At 45.4% G+C, this 20,236-nt stretch overlaps 1 protein-coding gene and 1 long non-coding RNA gene across 5 annotated transcripts in view; one reads left to right on the forward strand and one right to left on the reverse strand.

Annotated features, from left to right (window-relative positions):
- LOC126540946 (uncharacterized) overlaps positions 1 to 20,236 on the reverse strand; it is a 235,580-nt gene that overhangs the window by 129,873 nt on the left and 85,471 nt on the right. The window lies entirely within an intron of this gene.
- The window catches only part of LOC129387295 (uncharacterized), a 53,836-nt gene continuing 39,772 nt past the window's right edge, over positions 6,173 to 20,236 (forward strand). For both annotated transcript variants that reach the window (XR_008614570.1, XR_008614571.1), the window contains exon 1: positions 6,173 to 6,391. This is a non-coding gene — a long non-coding RNA (uncharacterized lncRNA). The remainder of the gene's footprint in view (positions 6,392 to 20,236) is intronic.

Here is a 20,236-nt window from a genome sequence, read left to right on the forward strand (position 1 = left end):
TGAGGGTATACATTTTGTGGTATATGCCGACGACATAACCATATGGAGTGCCAAGGGTAATGTAGGACAGACAGAGACCAGATTACAGGAAAGTTTATATGTTGTAGAGAACACACTGAAAGACATGGGGTTGAAATGCTCGACAGCCAAATCAGAACTCTTGGTCATTAAACATCGCAGAAAAGGTCGCAAACCAAGAGGTTACATTCCGGAAGATGAGCCAAAAGTGTGCTTATACACTCGTGAAGGATCCGCAGTCAGGCTAGTTGAAACAATCAAGGTCCTTGGGTGTCACATAGACGGAAACAATGCTAACTATAGAACAATACAACATATCTTGAATAAAACAGATGAAGTCATTAGGTTACTAAGGAGAATTACCAATACACACAGAGGCTTGGGAGAGGACAGCGCTTTGAGGCTAATACACGCCTTTGCTCTCTGTCACTTCACTTATGTGGCTGGATTATTCAAATGGAAGCAAGCACAACTTAACAAACTTAATGTGATGCTCAGGAAGCTCGTTAAAGTAGCCTTAGGGATACCCAGTAACGCTGCAACTGACAAACTCATGAGTCTAGGGGTGCACAACACAATGGAAGAAATCGCGGAGGCCCAACAGCTAGCGCAACACGAAAGATTGACGAAATCCCGAGCTGGCAGGAACATAATACAGGCAATAGGTGCAGAACTGAATACATCAAGGAGCCCAATAGAGGCTGAAGTAGAATTAAGGATTGACGTTAAGAACAAGATCAGAACCAACCCTCTCCCCAGAAAAATGCATCCAGAGTATAATGTCGAAAGGAGAAAGACAAAAGCTAAAGCACTCTTGCAGGAAATAGAACAGCAGAACCAATTGGCAGCTATAGTTGATGCAGCCTGGGTGAAAGGTAAACAAGCATATACGGCCATTGTCTCAAGTTATCAAGGGAAGGTGCAAGATGCTATCACTATTTTTACCAAGGACTGCATGGTGGCGGAACAAGTGGCAATTGCTCTAGCCATCAGGAGTAATAAGTGGGCCTGCATTTACAGTGATTCGAAATCCGCTATAAAGTGTTTTGATAAAGGCTACGTAGCTGGTGTTGCAGCTAAACGTTTTGAAAACATTGGGATTATGAGAACTGAAATTCGATGGTTTGCTGCGCATATGGGAAAAGTGTACGAGTCTCGGATAAAGCTCAATGAGGTTGCTCATGACTTGGCACGAGGACTTGCTAACCGGCACAGTCACAACCGAGCCGTTCACCATCAAGCCAGGGAATCTCGAGATCATTTATTTATTTATTATTTACAAATACTGCAGGCCCTATTCGGGCCCAAGCAGGAGTGGGTACATACAACAACGTAAATTACAACTGCCAATTAGCAATTAAGAACACAACAAAACATGTACATACATCATTGTAACACTATACGTAACAGAAATAAACATGAACATACAACAGTGCAATACGTAAACAAAATAACAATGAAAAAGGGTAACGCAAAAGAAACTGCTTTCATTGCGGCAATTTAGAGGTCAAAGAAAAGGTTATTTGAAAGCTGAACGAACGATTCTGTTGTATTAGCGTTAACTACTTCTTCGGGTATTTTATTCCATAGTGAAATTGCATGGGGAAAAAGAGAATATTGATGGATGTTAAGGTTACTAAATGGTTGCTTAATTGTTTTGTTGTAGTTTGTACGAGCAGAGCGCATGGGGGGCTCAGGTAAATAACATTCACGCGCTATTTTGTAGGGACCATGGTACAACTGATATAAAAATTTGATGCGAGATACAATTCTGCGATGAGCTAGTTTTTTCAATTTCGCCCTGTCGCGAAGAACGGACACGCTAGAAAAACGCGAGTATGTGGAGTATATAAACCGCAAAGCTAAATTTTGCACTCTTTCTATTTTCTTGATTAAACATTTTTGATGAGGGCTCCAGATCAAATCCACATATTCTAATTTTGGTCTGACAAGAGCTTTGTATGCTGTTAACTTAACGGTCGATGAAGTACGGCGCAATTTGCGTTTCGAAAATGCCAGCTTTTTTTTAGCGCGTTGCTGCAAACGTTTTCTATATGGGGTTCCCAACTTAAATTGCTTGTGAGTGTAACACCTAAATGCTTCGCTCGCTGGGTTTTATGTATATAAGAATTATTAATAATACAAGCAAAATCTAAGGGTTCTTTCTTGTCGGTAAATGTAATAGCTGCCGTCTTCAAAGTGTTTAGCTTCAGTCCCCATGTTTCACACCATACGCTAATTTAGTGCAACGCGTCATTAAGTCTTACTTGGTCGGAGTGCTGATTTACACTAGTATAAATAACACAATCGTCCGCAAACAACCGGATCTTCACAGGCGATTGAACAGATAAATAGATGTCATTGATATAAACTAAGAACAACAAGGGACCGAGAACTGACCCCTGTGGCACCCCTGAGTGCACTTCCAGTGTACCAGAAACGCACTCTTTAACAGCAACGTATTGTTTTCTTGAGGACAAATAAGTTTCTATCCAACGGATGATATTGCGTTCAATGCCCATGGAGAGCAGTTTAGTTACTAAATCGGCATGCGGAACTACATCGAACGCTTTGGAAAAGTCCAAAAACACTGCATCGATTTTACCCCTCATATTCAGCGCATTCATAAAATCATCCGTTATCTCAGCTAACTGTGTTATTGTGGATAAGCCAGCCCTAAATCCATGTTGATTTGCATGAAGTAAATGATTATTCTCTAAATGTGCTATAATCGCTTTAAATAAAATGTGTTCTAGCGGTTTACAAGTTGTGGATGTTAAGGAAACTGGTCTGTAATTATTTAGTTCTAAAGGGGATCCAGATTTGTGAATCGGAACTATCCTTGCAAAGCGCCAGTCATCTGGTATCACACAGGATTCTAACGATATTTTATATATTACATATAAGTACTCTGCTACCCAGATTGCGTATCTGTTGAGGAAAACATTAGATATTTTGTCCGTACCTGATGACTTTTTTATGTCTAGATTACGCAAAAGACTGAGGATGCCGTTTTTGCTTAAATCTACTTCGGGCATCGGATTACGAAGCGTGTAAGGTTGCAAGTGTGCGCGCGATGCGTTTATGGTAAACACCGATTGAAAAAAGGCGTTAAATTCATTAGCAATGGTCAAAGGATCGTCAATGCTTGTGCCAGATGTTCTGATCTCTGTGATGCTGCTTTTATCTTTAGATAAATATTGCCAGAATTTCCTTGGTTGCTCCGACATGAAAGAAGTCAATGTGGAAGGAAATAACTGATCTCATGCAGTGCGCACTTTATCTTTGAAAGTGCGTATTAGACTTGCAAGTTGTTTCCTGTCACCACGTTTTCGAGAGCGTTTTATTTTGCGTTTCAGATGTATCAGATTACGATCCATCCACGGGTACTCCCTGTTGATGCGCTTTTTCTTTAAAGGCATGTAGGTGCTTTCACAGTGAAGGATTATCTGCGTTTAACAATGGGAAAAGCTAGATTCAACCGTACCGCCTTGCTGCAATGCCGCAAGGAGCTTGCTCGACAAGTGGACTTAGATCATGTTGCAAACGACTTAAGCAAGCGAACACCTCTCAGAGAAATCACATCTTATGTTGCAGGATAACCAGTGCAGTAGCCGCATCTGAAACACTGCTTGACACTACCTGCCTGCTTGGCAAATGTGTTTGTTTGCTTGAGATTCTGTTCGTTCGAACACTATTTTGTGCATTGTCTTGTTAATGAGCGTTTGACCTGACATCCTGCGATCCCAGGCTTTCTCTTCATCTATTAAAAAGAAGAAAATTCAAGTGGGTGAGTGGACAACAGTTTCAGAAGCAGAGGAGCCTGGGTTATACCCCCATAACTTCGCAACTGACACAATCATCTTGTTTTTCAGATTTCTGCTCGGCGGTGCATGCGCCATGGTACCGGCGATGAACACACGGTTACGCTCGCACGGTGAAGGACACACAACGACGGACACATGGCGATAGACATACGCCATGTATGTCTTAAAATTAACTAATGGCGATTGTCGACGTAAAGAAAAAATTGGCAATTGCTTGGCTCGGCTATGCCAGGATATACGTTGCGAAAGCTAAGGCATAGAATGGTTACCCTTGGTTAACTTTGATTGCAAGTCCAGGTTAGTCTGGTTGTCTACTTATGTTTCGGCGTTTAGCCAGTCGTTCGGCGCGCTGTTCGTCTGTTTTCTGGGCGATTCGTTTCCTCTTCATCTCGTTCCGTAGTCGATTCCAGGCCTCCTGCAGCTTAGAATTGTCGCCATCCATACTGCCGCCTCAACTGTGGTTGCTGCGCACGCGAGCTCTCCTTTTCAATCCTCCGACATGGTATCAGGCATGCGACGCAGCTGGCGAAGCGAGCGGAGGCGAGCGCAACGACGAGGAATGCGGTGTGACGTCATACCAAACGGCGGCTGCGAAAGGCGCCGCGCTGCGAAGCGGCGGAACACCTGTGGCTCGGTGCTACTAGTGGCGCATGTGCAGTAGTGATTAGGGAGCGAGAGAGAGAGAAATATCTGCAGCGACGCACGCGTTGTGATGTCATGTGCCTCCTCGGAGCACCGCCACGGCGAAATCGCCAATTCACGGCCAGTAAAGCATTCGCTTTAAAAACTGCGCGACTACGCTCCCCTTCTCCGGAGATTGTCACAGCCTGCCCCCTGGAGGGGGGCAGGCTGTGATGGATGCGCCTGGAGTGTCCACATAATTAGTATTGCAATAAAAACGCGGGGAATTGTTCGTGTATGCAAAACAAGCGGAATGTGTCAGCGATATTCTCTAGATGATCTTGCTATACAAATAAAAAAACTGTCCTATTGTTAAACTTTGTAAGTGCTCAAATTACGCAAATGAGCTATCAAAACTTGCCACTGTACCCTAGGCGGTACGAGGTTGTATCCAACACTAACGATGATGAAAGCTCTAGAGTTCACTCCACGAGTTCCGCATATAAATGAATCTGTGCAACGCCATGCACTTCAATATTTTGATTCAACGGATTTTTGCGCCACAACCTTCAACCAACTCGCCCGGATGACTTCCAGTTTCATAGATCTCTAGTACAACTGTGTTTTGCTTCCTATCCTAACACTTGTGAGGGCCCAGCGACATTGGTGTCGTAGAGAGCGCTATGCGTTTGCGTGTACGCGTGAGTGTGTACGCGTGAGTGTGTGTACGCGTGAGTGTGTAAATCGCGGAACTTTACCATCATGTCAAACAAAAAGGTCACGAGGTCGTTTTTCAATGGGTACCAGGCCATTGTGGAATCAGTGGCAATGATTCCGCCGATAACGCTGCTCGCACAGCACATCATGAAGAGCAGAGCGTTCCAATTCCGCTTTCGAGGACAGACGCCGCTAGGCAGCTTCGACACCTGGCACGCAGTCTCACACTGACCGATTGGAACTCGCCAAACTTACGACTTACACGACCGCATCGACTAAACCCCCTCCCTGCAACTCCGGCCTCCACTCGGACTTCCTCGACGTGAAGCTACGCTTCTCTGTCACCTTTGGTTAGGAGTTGCCTTCACAAAGGCATACTCTACATTAATTGGAGAGACTGACAGTGGAGCATGCGAGGTCTGTGGCACGGAAGAAAACATCGACCACCTGCTGTGCCACTGTCCACGATACACCCCTGAGAGACAAGAACTTGTCAAAGCTTTTCAAAAACTGGACAATCGGCCGCTTCCTGTGCAGGTGCTGCTGAAACACCGCTCCCATCGCCCGTCGGCCCATAAAGCGGTGAAGGCACTTTTGTGCTTCTTAAGGACGACGGGCTTGTGCGACCAACTGTGACTATTAATGCAATTTCTGTAAGGCCACACACGTCAGCGAACTCACTGCGATTTCCTTCTTTCCTTCCCTCGTCTCTCTCCCTGTTATCTTTGTTTCCCCCTTTCCCTTTCCCCGAGTGTAGAGTAGCCAACCGGACATGATTCTGGTTAACCTCCCTACCTTCTTCTTATCTCTTTCCCTCCTCCCCACCTTAGAGCACCGTTAGCCCATCCATAGTTTCTCTGTTATACGCCAGCCCCAACGCGCCACTCATTCTGTCCGGCATTGCAATAGATAGTGTTAGAATAGCATTGTCACCTTACGTACGTTAAACGTAATTACCTTTGCGGGACGTTACGGTGGCCATCCTTTCAAGACTATTAGTTTACCGTACCGGAACGCAAACGGAAGGAAGACGTCGTAAAACAGGACGCCGTCCGGTGCCTCGTGCCAAGCGCATCCAATCCAAGACAATCCGTTAAGGAACATTCTGTTGCTGCTATGCCGACGCGTCTCGTTAGGCGTACGGGCACCGGAATCGCAGAAAGATCTCAGAACTTGGACGAGCTATGGACTCATAACTGACGTGTCAGGTGAGTTTAGAGACAACGAAAACTCATTTCAATAGTTACTGGCGATCAACGCGAGTTAGACAGCAGCCATCACGAGAATTAACGCTGAAGCGGGAGTTATTGATGCCGCCGTGTTTGACAACGCTTTTTCTCAGCGTACGTAAACATTCGAACGTTAAGCTCGCCAAATAACGTACGTTATCATACGCACGTAAACCGCAGAAACCCAATAACATTCAGAGCATGCGGAGTGATAACAACACTATTTCTTTACGTGCGTAATGCGTTTACGTTTGGTTGCAAACGCCAAGCTAAAACTGTCTAATATCTTCCTCTGTGTGCTAGCGCCGTTCTTCGCACCATAGTGCAAATGCAACGGCTCGCTACGACAATCCTATCGCGGTGAAAAGTGTCAGCAGGCCCAGCGAGGATCCGGTCTGCATAGCGATTGTCCACCGTCGCATCCGAAGTAGCGTCTGCAAGATGAAAAAGCATTCGGCAATGGCCGCTCTCCGTTACTGCGTAACTGGTCGCAAGAAGCGAGACGCGTCTTCTTTTCAGCGCAATACTTCTCCGCTTCCTGCATTTGTTTATTTTCTCTGCTGTTTTGCAAGCTTTCCCTAGCCGGACAGACCAGGAAGTGATTGTCGGCTGAGGAAAAACATCGTACGTTCGTTTCTTGCCTCTTATTACTTGCCCGACTGAGATTGTAAGCAGGCCCGGCAGACGAGACAGTGCGGCGAGCATGTTGCTTCCGTGTTTAGGTTTTTTTTATGCATGCAATGCCTTTGTTTACCCGAGAGCAAGGCTGCGAGATAATTACGCAATCAAACTGTGCGTTCACGCCTTCAACGTGATTGCCTCAGCTTTTTCTAGGAAGAGACGTGGCCATAAATTATGGCAGCTTAAAACTCGCGAACGCAGCGCGCTTTGCTGAACCTAAGAGGAAGCTTTCCTTCAGGGGGACTCGTTTTGCTCGGCATCCAGCGAACCGATCTTGTGGGGGTTCTTCCATCGAAAAAAAATTAAACATCTATCATTTAGTCTGCATACCTTTTTAATGACGATGATTGAATATTGGGAAAGAAAAAGGAATCAAGCACCTATATTTTAGCTCTTTGACTCACTGTTAATTCAGTAACCATGTGATACATTTTAAAAATTGCACGTATTAAAATTTCGCAAGCGGACAAAATTGTAGTATTAAACATCGTTCGAAAATACGCCACTAACTTTTCAGTATGAGTGGTGCAAACCCTGTGGAAGCATTGCAGCAACTTCACGCAATATACAAACTCACGAATCACATTTGTCTACTATAAAGGCTCTAATAGGTGTAGTTCAACGAAGTACGATATCAGCTTGAGGTGAAGATTTACGGATGTGTAACCTTGGAGCTTAATTTTTTTTTTTCACCTAACTGAGTTGCGGAAATGTTTTCTGAAATTGGGTTGACATGAACTCTACTTCCAGCCATTCATGTAATTGAGCTATCTCCCGCAAATAGTTTAATAGTTCCAGCAGTTTCCTCGTAAAGACATGTCTTTTGTGTTCTACATCCACACCGTAGAAGCGTCATTCAAAACACATGTAATCATTTCCCACTTCTGGCGGCGTTTTCTCTACTTCTTTCTTTAAATAAAAAGATGTTGATCCATAAATATTTTCACAAACAACCGTTATATTTGTCAAGTTTCGCTCTTCCTTCCTATTTGGCTTTTGCCTTGGCTCTATCTCTTAGTACATCCCTTGATCTCTGAGCTCCTTGCGACTCTTGTTTCCAGTTACCAATTTGCGCGAAAAGTGCTGTACAATTAAGGAAAAACCAGACGAGATGACGGCTGACATTCATACCGTTTATGGGTTTAACGGTTACTGCAAGGTTCTGATGATGGATGCTGTTTCGTATTATTTTATTTTCACGTTATGTAACCCACATCGCGGGCATATGGTGCCGAGTTTCTGCCAGCGTCGTGGCGAACCGTCACTCGAGCAAGTAATGAGGCAAAAGGAAATGTTAAACGGAACTGGCGTTTTCTCTGCCTGCACCTTGTTCCAGATGCATACAGACCAGCTGACTACGAACTGAATCCCTTTCCTGGTGCCTAGATGAGTCTAAACAAAGAAGGTTGAACTAACAACAGCAATGCGCGTGACCGTTGCAGTATACGGTGACAACTGAACGCACCTCAGGTTAATCGCACGGGCACCGAATCGATGAGAAAACTGACCTTCACACCCCAGGAGATGCCTGTAACTACCGCCCTCCAAAAGGAGTCAAAATGGCAGCAAAATCTTGACCACCGAATAGCTGTCAAGTCTCAAGGTTGATCTGGCGGCGCTTTATAAGTATGTGTGAGGAGTGGTGCCGTGGTTAAGGGGGTGGGAGGTGTTCCACTTAAATACAGGGGGGCCCGGACCACCCCGGGCTCCTCCTTGGGCACGTGCCTGACACACATCTGTAAAGGTATGTGAAAAACAAAACAAAATTGAAAGCTTAATCAAGACTAAGACTTGCAAAGTATTGCATAAAGACTGCATAAGGTCCTCAGCGAAATGACTACCGCCGCACCTCACGAGTGCATTCGCTAACTCGTCCCTTAGAAATCCCTTGGAACGGACGAATTGACCAGAAAATTTTGTATCTTTATTGAAACTCTTGTTTCTGCCACACGTACATAGGAGGGACTACGCGGAAATTTACATCGATGCGAACACCGTCCTGATAAATTTGATTTAGCAGCAAGAAACAGCAAATTCTGGCGTCCAGGCACGACGGTGTCCAGTGATAAGTAAGGTTTTACAGCCAAAAAAAAAAGGGTGTTTGCGTCGAGGCAAGGAAAAGACTTACGTAGCTAAACTTTATACAGCTCGGCTTTACGGTTGCGACGAGGCCCACCGCTTTTCAAAGAATGAAAAAGGCAGTTCGCTTTCGTTTAGCGCTTTACATTGCTTTTGGTTTACGTACACTTTTACCGGTTCCTCCGGTTGCGCAGTCCAGCTTTCTTTTTTTTTCCTTCATTCCTTCATTACGGCTGGAGCTTGACTCTGGTCAAGCTCGCCGTCAAGTTATACAAAAAGGAAAGTGCTTGGAAATCTTTTCAAACAACATTCCGGCAGGGCTGATCTGAACCGGCGAGGTTGAGTGCGACACCGCAAACCTTTCAGCCAAGGTGGCCGTACATTTCGAGCTATAACTCGGCGGGTATCTTTATCCCAGCGTCAAACTGGTTTTGCAGGTCGAACTGAGGCTGGCATGTAACGCGTCTACCGCAAAATAAAAATAAAAAAAAAGACGGCACTATATTTTTTCTAGCTTTGTACAAGTGGAAGAACGTGGCGTTTCTTCGCGTTCTTGCTAATGCACGTGTCTGAACAGCTTCGTTCGGAAGTGGTGACAACTTTCTTTTCTTCGTAGTCTTTTTTCTTTCTTTCTAACTGTTCGGTGAAACGTACAAGCTTTCATCCATCTGACAGCGGCACAACCCTTCAAAGGAAACGCGCGCGGCTTTCTCAAAAAGCTTCGTAGTTGAAGCAAAAATGTGTCCTCAGACCAGGGCGAGTTTCTTTTTTATTTAACTGTGAAGCTTACTGTGGAACCCAAACTGGTTTCCTTTGTAGCCTCATGCTGCTGTCGGAGAGATGGCATGTAATTTTGTTTTTTCACGAGACGTCTTCCACCTTTATGATTTCCGCGAAACTAATTTGTGTAGCTATCTGCAGGTATTCGCACACCTCCCACATTACAGGCTCGTTTTTCTGCGCTCACTTTTTGCAAAAATACGCATACGTTTTTACCTTCGACACCTTCAAAGCGCTGCGCGGCAATTTACGACATGCTCGTGCTGCAAAATTTGCGCAGACGGACCAGATAACAGCCGCTGATACCGTACTCGTATTTGCTGAGCTTCCTGCCGGAAAGACTTCAATCTAGCAACGTTTCTAAGAAGCAAATAGGTAGTGACGCCAGGACAAGTATTTCCAGCCTTCATCGTTTGCTTGCTTGATGTGATTTTAAGTTACAAATGTTGAGGCAGTCGGATCTCCTCCTTATGCTTCCCTGTTATTAAAGGTTATGTGCATTCCACAGAAAATGCGGCAATGCGCGCATCCAAAGAAGACATTTTTTTACGCACCACACACACATTAGCGTATCCGAGGAGTATATCATATCATCACTGGATGGAAGGAGGACATTGCGCTCGCAAGCTAGGACGGGAACATTCATGGTACGAAGGACAGGAGCGGATACATCGAACTATGCAATAAAAGAGTGAATAATCCTCCTAGACCGTGCGCATTATAAAGCCCAATGTCCTACACGTCTATGTGCAGGCGCGCTGTACCTCTCAAATATGAACGATTATCCCCGCCGTGGTTCATGAGAGGAACACAGCACTAATATTTGACCTTTGTTCAGCAAGCTCTCAAGCGGAGTGACATCATTAATACGGTTAAACGGCGGGCTCCCAGGGTTGCAAAAGCTTTTCTAGACTTCTCCAGGTGTACTTCAGTAATTGAGCGGCGGAAGAAGCAGTGCTTCATAGTTGTTTCAAATAAATTAGGGAGTTTTCTTCATTTCCACACGATCTCTATATGAGGCACGCCGTAGTGGAGGGGGGCGGGGGACACGGGATTAATTTTGACCGATAAAATTTCTTTGGCGTTCACCTAAATCTAAATGCGAGAGGCTTGCACTTCTGCCCCTATCGAAACGGAGCCGCCACCGCTGCCAGGATCGTATCTGCAATTTTGCACTCAGCAAAGCAACGCGACAGCTACTGCGGCGGTAGAATGCGTTTTTGACGTATGTGTTCTGTTCGGTGCCTCTCGCAACGAAAGGGTGGAGAATCATTTCTTCTGCCCGTAAATAAATAAAAGAAAATGATTACACTGCGAGCGCAACACGGAGCGTTCGCTAGAAACAGCACTGGGTGCACACCAGAGAACGTGATCAGCAATTTGTTATCCTTAGTTCTGTTGAAATCACAGAGCTTCCCAGAACAATTACTAAGTGTAACTCTGGCGCTGCGATCGTTCTGTCACCGTCGGAATGGCGGTTAGCACGTGCATTTGTCTGATATCCGTGCTTGTGGATTCAGAAGTTCTTGTGGCGCTGTTCAGTACAATTTATTCGCCTTCATGTTCTTAAATTGCTCAGCAATCTACACTTCATTTTTGCAGAAGGCAATAGGAGAATGCGGACGCGCGGAATCGCTGACAATTGCAGTGGTTCCGCTTGTGCATGCTTCCGTGGCGCAATCATTTTGATTTTACGCTTCTGTGCTAGAGGTCCTTTGTTGGAATCCTGCCGTTGGTCAATTTTATTAATAGTTCTGGAATGGTTTATTAGGCACTATCTTCCGAAAATGGTGCATTTGTGAAGTTGCTATCACCACCATAAGTTTGCGTTCCCTGCTCTAAAGAGCCTTCGTGGGTCGCTTTTCGATGCGGTCAAAATGAAAAAAAAAAAACGTGTACCATTCATTGGGTGCATTTTAATGAGCCCTAACTGGTCAGAAAGTACCTGGCATCTCCCACTACGCCATACCTCATAATAACATGGTCAGCACTGTCACGAAAAATCCAGTAATTAAAATTTTTAAAGCATTCACGTGCTCACTATCATTTTTTGTAACGAGCGCAATAACTTTTTACGTATGTCATCAGCAAATACTTTCAATACCATTCTCTTTGAATGCGCGCGCGGTAACATGAACTAGCACCTTAACTTCGGTTTAATGTTGCCGTTGTAACAAGTCTTCCTACCTCTAAAGATTATGTACTGTTGTATGTTAGAGCCATTACATATACATTCCCGCGTTTTGTATTGTATATTTTCATGTGCTGTATTTAATTTTATGCCCCATTTCCCAGCTCTGTCTTCTCTAAACTAACCTCATGAGTAGTACAAATAAAGAATAATTAGCGCTTATCGATAGTTAATGGGAATGGGAGTGAATGATCACGTATAGCTATGTCACAACGATATGCGGGTTCACCGTAACACCATTCTACTTCACCGCAGCAAGAGTTCACTCGGTCAAACGTTCCTACAGCGAGCGCCTATGCCACAAAATGACCAGTATAAGAAAGTATTTCGCGTGTCCAGGCCGAATTCCTACCTACTATGTGCATTGTGAATACCTCTATAGGAAAGACCACTACAACAAATTTCTCTACAGAAGGAAGGAATATACGAGGTGAAAATTTAGCTGCACCATATTTTTAAAAATTGCCGGCGGGCAATTACTAACAATCGAGCTAAATGCCTCGATGAGACTGTCATTGCTTCCGCGAAAAATCAAAATGCCTAATACAACAATGAACGTAAACAGACTAAATGACATTTTAATTAATTACATAACAGCACCACATTGCAATTTACGAACTCTACCTATTAACAAATTGCAGCTGCTGAGTTCACCAGGTGAATGGGAACAAACTGACCTGCCCTGGTTGCTTAGTAGTTTTGGTGTTGCGCTGCTAAGCGCGAGGTCGCGGGCGCGAATCCCGGCCACGGCGGCCGCATTTCGATCGGAGTGAAATGCAAAAACACGCGTGTACTCACGCTTAGGTGCATTTTAAAGAACCCAAGGTGTCAAAATTATTCCGGCCTCACCCATTACGCCATGGCTCATAATGAGATCTTGGTTGTGGCACGTGAAACGCCGTAATTTAATTAACGGTTTAATTGGAACGAGTTGTAAGGGTTGCACCAAGTTCGAGATTCTAATTTTGAAATTGTGAGCTTTAATGTATGAATAGGCATTTGCCTTTTAAAGGGCCCCTCACCAGCTCTGACCATGTTGAGCTGACAGGCGCAGAGCATACAAATCTCGATAACGATCGTGTCTGCAAAATATTAGATCGCTGCGCGCCACGGAAACATCTGAAATTTCTAACCGAACGTCGTTTTCCCTTCGCCTCGCAGCAGCTGCGCTCCAAGCCGGAGGATGACGTATACACTTGCTAGTGCGCCTGCGCACACGTGTTTGTGCTGTGACGTCGCTCCTGGTGACGCGCGACTTCCCGAATTATTCAAGGCAACATCTCTCATTTTTGTAATATGTTGCTTGAATGGACGAATTAAAGCTTGGAAAGATAATAAAACACACAAACCGAATGCCTGCGTGTTTTTGTTTTACTTCGCACCGTAGCAAGACACATGTACTTCCATTTCGTCTGCTTGTTTCCACGTCGTGCTGTCGAGCGCAGACACCAAAACCGTTATTTTCTGCCGTGTTCCAGCACCTGATCATGATTTGTGATCCACTTGCGTCTGCCTCAGTATTCGTGTAGCACTGTGGACGAGGCTACTAAGGTACCCTCGTCCACAGTGCGCGAAATCGTGTGCTGCAGAGAAACCAGACAATCAAAACCGTTCCCGCGCGATACCGTCAGCGGAAGTGCGTCGCGCTGCAAAAAAGCGAGGCGGAAAAAAAATGGAGGCGGGACCCGTGACGTAAGCGTCACGCGATTTTCGAGGTATGGGTATCGGTATGGGGGAATGTAGGGAAGGATTTGCGCTTGCGGAGGCAAAACGGGCCAAGTGGAGAGAACGTAGGTAAGCTGAGAGCGTAGGTAAACGAATTCACCCGCTCAGAAACATCGTGGAGGACATCAAGGACGGGGCAAAGGCAAATGTTGCCTTAGGCAGAAGTGCCGAAGCTTAGAGGCTGCATGCCAACAGACAATTGTATAACAAAATGATGTGTATAAGGAAGGGTTTTCCAGCTTCCAAATTCCTGCTCACGCAGGAGGAACTTCATGCGCGAGCCAGGGCTCAACATTTCTGTGCCGCCCAATTAGAGCTGCAGCTCGAATCACAGCCGAAATGCAGTGGGCCCACCGTCTCGCGCTAGCTTTTTTTACTCCGTGCCGTCATTGCGCGAGGTGGTAAATAACCACTTCCGTACGGTGCCTATGACAGATTATCATCTTCGATGGTTCGCCGCTAATGGTGGGCAGCCATCGCTCATCGTGCCGCACGCATGTTGCAGACAGCGTTGCTATACTGGGCCTCTTGAATGAGTAATGGTCCGAGCATCCGGCAGCGGCGCTTAGCCAGCCCGCGCGGTGCTGCAAACTACACATTGCAGTGAAATTCGCTGCTGAGCCGCCCGCGCGCGCAGCCCGCTACGACATTTAAAATGCATATAAGCGCGAACGAACGCGTATGCTTTCGCTATTTAAAAAAAAAAAAAAGCTTAGCGACGAAGCAGAATAAAACGAACTGTGTCATATTGTAGGACCATATGCGGCGAATACATGTCCGTTTAAGCCTCAACTTGAGAAAAAAAAAACTCGAAGTATCCAAAGCGTCACGATATTTTTGAAGCGCGATCGATGAAGCCCCCCTTTTCTGAATATTCGAACGCATCGCTCTCGGCCAATCCGTGCCCCGCATGCGTGCAGTACATTCGTTTCTTTTGAAAAAGAAGGGTCAACGGGGTCGTTATAGCGTGTCGGCCGTTTATGCTGACCCCTGCGGTCTTGAATACAAGTCTCACCCTCCGCCCTTTTTGTTGTGGCCGCTGTGGCCCATGCCAAAGTAAGAGCAACGGAAAAAAATTGGAGCACCCTTAAGTTCCGCCTTTAAGAGTTGAACACCATAGCATTCAAAGACCCGTGACGGCTTTTCGTGCATCCGGGCAACTGCAGCTTATGTAACCGTAACGTTTACCGGGTAGCGCTGGCGGCGAACGCTATGCACGATGGCAAGGTTTTTGGCAGATATGTAAACGGCCTCTTGCGTGGGTCGATCTCCTATTATTCTATCGCCATTATAATCTATCAGTCTGAGAAGAGCTAACATAATATATACGTGCTGTCAGTGTTTTTTTTTTCATTACATTTGTTTGTGGGCTGCGTTTTCAACATTCTGAGGAATACCTTGTAAAGAATGAAATATAAGGCGTGAGCTACTTTGTTGGTAGTATAGTGGTTGGGTATGCGTGGTTCGGAATTTGGTTGGAAATTCGTTTTGCCGAAGCGACGTCGGATGCCCGACGCCGGACTTCTTGCGACACATGGCACTTAACCCTTTCGCGTTAAAACTTTTTCACGCGACAGCGTTAACGAGCCGGTGTCACACAAACGCCGGCGTCAGCATCCCGCCTCGACGTTGGACGTCACTTCGGAAAAATAATTTCGAACCAAATTCCAAACCACGCATGCCCAACCACTTCTCTATCACCAAGTTACTCATACCTCGTTATTCATTCTTTCCAAAGTTATTCTTCGCAATTTTGAGCCCATAGATAGATAGATAAACTTTAATAAAAGATTAAAGCAGAGTAATTGCTAATGGTCGGGGCCCCTTTTCCACGGCTCCACTCGCTCTTGCCTTCTCCTCAGCTCTCTGCATCAGCTGGAGCTGGTCGTCGAGGGCGGAGTTAGACAGCAGTGCCTCCCATTGCTCCCTCGTGGTGTTCGTGTCGTGGCGTTATCTAGTTCCACTCTTAAAGGCGAAGCTTAATAATAATAATATATGGGGTTTTACGTGCCAAAACCACTTTCTGATTATGAGGCACGCCGTAGTGGGGGACTCCGGAAATTTTGACCACCTGGGGTTCTTTAACGTGCACCTAAATCTAAGTACACGGGTGTTTTCGCATTTCGCCCCCATCGAAATGCGGCCGCCGTGGCCGGGATTCGATCCCGCGACCTCGTGCTCAGCAGCCTAACACCAAAAGGCGAAGCTTAAGCGTCCTCCAAATTTTTAATCGGCGAGCTAGGCCATAACAGAAAGAACAGACGACGAACACAGCCGTGCCAGGTGCTTGTGCAGGGACACCAGCAAGCAGAACGCCAACGAGGAGAACGCCAGCAGATGCATGACACGTGCGTACACGGCTGCGTCGCGGCAACCACGAAGCGATTCCATGTGACAGACGCGAAAGCTCGCCTCTGGTAGCGCAACGCAAAGGCGCCACTAGAGCGAAAGCCAGGACGCGTCTCTGATAACGGTTTCTTGAATACTGAGAAGGAGAACGAAAAAAAAAAGTAAAACGCAGCACGTCTATGAACTAGAACTCCAAATTTTGGAGTAGCACAATCCAGAGCGCCGCCACAAAAAAAATTTAAATTTTTGCAGAAATGTGCGTACTTGTGCCCTGGGAGCTTAACGTACGCCTAAATGTGAGCACACGAGCGTTTTTGCATTTCACCCCCATCGTAAAAGCCTAGACGGCCGAGAATCACAGCCGTGAGCGCGTGTTCAGCAGGTAAACTGGATTAACTTTACAGCCACTGAGTTATTGCAGCGGATAGCAAGCAACAGTTACTGAACTGCTTAAGTTGGAAAGCATAAAACAACAATTTCATATATGCAAATCCAAAAATGCGATTCTTCTTGCATATGCCTTTTGGTTTGAGTGCTCTTTCGCTGATTGTCGTATGTCGTGAATATCGAATGCATCGCGCAGACGCAGTACATATTGAACTTCGGTGTTATCTATATATATATATATATATATATATATATATATATATATATATATATATATATAAACGAGAAGAGAGGGGGTTAACTGAGGGTCCCGATTTTTATTAGTCATATCATAAGAAGCCAACAATATATATATATATATATATATATATATATATATATATATATATATATATATACAGGTTGTTTCAGTGAACGCTTCCACAAATTTTCTCAAGTTACCTGTGGCATAAATCACAATTCTAGTTCATGAGCTGGTCTGCACGAAGTGGCGGACAATACTTGCGCAAAAAATTGAGATTCTAAATCGATTAGTTAATAAAAATTCACTACTTAAGTTTTTAACTAATTACATTATGTCCCATATCACAATTTACAAATTCTAGCCGTGGAGTTCACAAAGCGGATCCGCTTAGAACGAATTTTCAATATGACACCAGTTTCGAGATATAAATTCCCAAACTTTGCGGAGAAATGCATTGGTGTTAAAGTTAATTTGTTAATAAACATCGTTTCATACACTGAAGCACACAAGTAACTGGAACGCCAATGCATTTTTCCGCAGAGTTCAGGAATTTATATCAGAAACTGGTGCCGTCCTGAGAATTCGTTCCAAGTGGATCCGCCTTGTAAAGTCCACTGCTAGAATTTGCAAATTGCAATATGGGTCATAAGATAATTAGCCAGGAATTTATTTAGTGAATTCTTGTTGATTAGCCGATTTTGCATTTCAATATTTTGTGCAAGTAGTGTCCGCCGCTTCGAGTAGACCGGCTCACCAACTAGAATTGAGCTATCTGCCACAGGCAACTTTTACAAAATGTTCAAAGTGTTCGATAAAACACCCTGTATATCATTGAACTCCTGATTGGGCGCAGTGATTTTGACGATGTCTTCGAGCTCGCCATAATGGCGAGTATACTCTATTCCAATAGGTCGGGCGGTGAACCTGCACTGAGAACACAAACTACCGGGCGCTGCAAGACCGGGATAGGGTCGGCAATTAAAATTCTCATTCGCCGTTAAGTTAGCTAAGGTAGGGCTAACTACGCACTCACCTGATTTTTGGATAGCCCGAGCATTGAGTATTACAAGTAATGTGCATCATCATCATCTTAGGAATATGTAGACTTGAAAAGCAGGCAGAGCCACTCGGCGCGGTAGTGTCGGGATTATGGCGTGGCGCTTCTCAGCTCGAGTACGTGGGTTCAATCCCGGCCGCGGCGGCCGCATTTCGACGGGGGTGAAGTAGCGAAAAAATTATAATCATGTACTTGTACTTAGGTGCGCATTAAAGTACCGTAGGTGATCAAAGTTGAGGCTTGTCTCAAAACGAGAGCGTTCTTCTGACACGCAAAACACCCGATATATGTTCGTTTGAACAAACGAGACCCGTATGGTAGCGAAAACCAATGAACAAAATTATTTGTTGGCGCGAACGCTTCTCCATTCTCAAATTGAATTAATTTATTTCAACGTCCTTGCTGCTGCGGTGTTACGCGGGAAATCCATTTCTAAGCTTGATTGTGAGTGCCAGTCGCGATTAAACGTTAGCGAATTTTTCTGCGTCCTCGAGGTGTCGTCTCCGCTGTTCTCCACGGCACTGGCAACCATCTAGGAAAATTCCTTACTCTCATGGTTATTGCGAATGACAAGGGGCGCAGTTTTGCAAACAAAATTTTGTGGGTCACGCGGCGATGGGCATTCACGGCACAGAACGGTTAAATCTGTACAGGTTAGCTGAATACCGAGGTACAGTGGGTAGAAGGACAAGCTCGCTCGAAGGACACTGTAAACCAAACACTTGGATATCCTTCCTCATCAGTGACACCAGATATCTTTTTCCTTCCGATTCTCTTGCTATCTACTAAACCCAAAAGACCAACCTCCGCTGGAAGACAGCCTACTTTATTTTCTTTTGTGACTGCTACTTTCGGCGTAACCCGATTCGGGAAGGGAAAGTATCTCTTCCGAGTCTCTCGGCTCAGGCGGCCCAGACACGATCCGTCAACACTGTCCTGGAACTGAATGCAGACGATCAAGTCACACGTCTCGAGTTGCCGGCTCCTGTGGCTGCGAAAGATTTCCGGCACTTCCTTTGGCAGTTTCTTAGGCCTCGAGCCATTTAAGCTAAACACGCTCAGAAAAGTCCGAATGAAGTAGGATGTACCGGAAAAGTAGGATCTATGTGTGAGAAAACAAGTTCTCGAATGATTTGTTGCGGTTCTGCCACGACGCACTCTTGCGCAATTGCGTTTCATTTTCCTCCCTCGTGATGCCTTGCGCTCCATCCTAATAATTGCTAAATAAATTTCAAAGTTAGTAAATTATGCATAAGCATCATTAACATAAGGACTCTGGTTGAGCATGAATACTGCCACCGTGTAACTTTTTGTGATGCAAATCACGAAAGTTTCACTAGATAATACATTCTGCATTACATTATGAATACATTCATAGATAAAAGCTGTCGCGTGCTCATGCAATAAAACGTTAGACGTTAACAAAGAGAGAGAGAGAATGAAGAGGAAAGGCAGGGAGGTTAACCAGATATGAGTCTCCGGTTTGCTACCCTACACCGGGGATGGGGGATAGGGGTTGGAAAGATGACAGAGAGGAAAACGCTAAAGAAGGAATAAAGAAGAAACACACACACATGGAGACACACACAGAGAAGGCGTTCCAGTTAAAGTCGTTCACACAGGCCGGTAGATTGCAAAAAGCGCTATAGCGCTTGCACGGCCTTCTTCTGTGACTGTAGGTCCTTTCGATGTTGTAGATTTCTTTTTTCGGATAGCGGTTGGTCGTCCAGTTGGTCAAGTTCGTGGCGAAGGCACGCCCTCTGTGGACTGTACTGCGGGCAGGCGCACAAAATATGGTCAATTGATTCTTCATGGCTGCAGTGTTCACAGGTTTGGGTGTCGGTCATCCCTATGCGGAATGCATAGGCTTTGGTAAAGGCAACGCCCAACCAAAGTCGATATAAAAGCGTGGCGTCTCTACGGCGAATCTGTGATGGCGCTCGAAGACTTAGTGTCGGATCAAGGAGTACATTCGCGTATTTCTTAAATGTGGCTCATTTCATTGCGACGCGGTGCACTGCCGAGCAAGTAGGCGGAGCTTCCGCGCCGCGTCAGTTCTAGAAAGAGCATTTGGGACGTGGCGCTCCTCAGTATGGGCTAAGCGGGCAGCGTGATCCGCCCGTTCATTGCCGATAATCCCGCAGTGAGTTGGAAGCCACTGGAAGGTTATTTCATGGCCTGCATCAGTTATATGGTGTAACGTCTCTGTAATCTGAAATATTAGTTGTTCGTGCGGTCCGCATCGTAAAGGTGGCGGTAGAGACTGCAGTGCCGCCTTCGAATCGCAGAATATTGTCCACTTGTGTAGCGGTTCATCACCAATGTGATGAA

This window comes from Dermacentor andersoni, chromosome 2 (assembly GCF_023375885.2).
Source record: "Dermacentor andersoni chromosome 2, qqDerAnde1_hic_scaffold, whole genome shotgun sequence".
NCBI lineage: Eukaryota > Metazoa > Arthropoda > Arachnida > Ixodida > Ixodidae > Dermacentor > Dermacentor andersoni.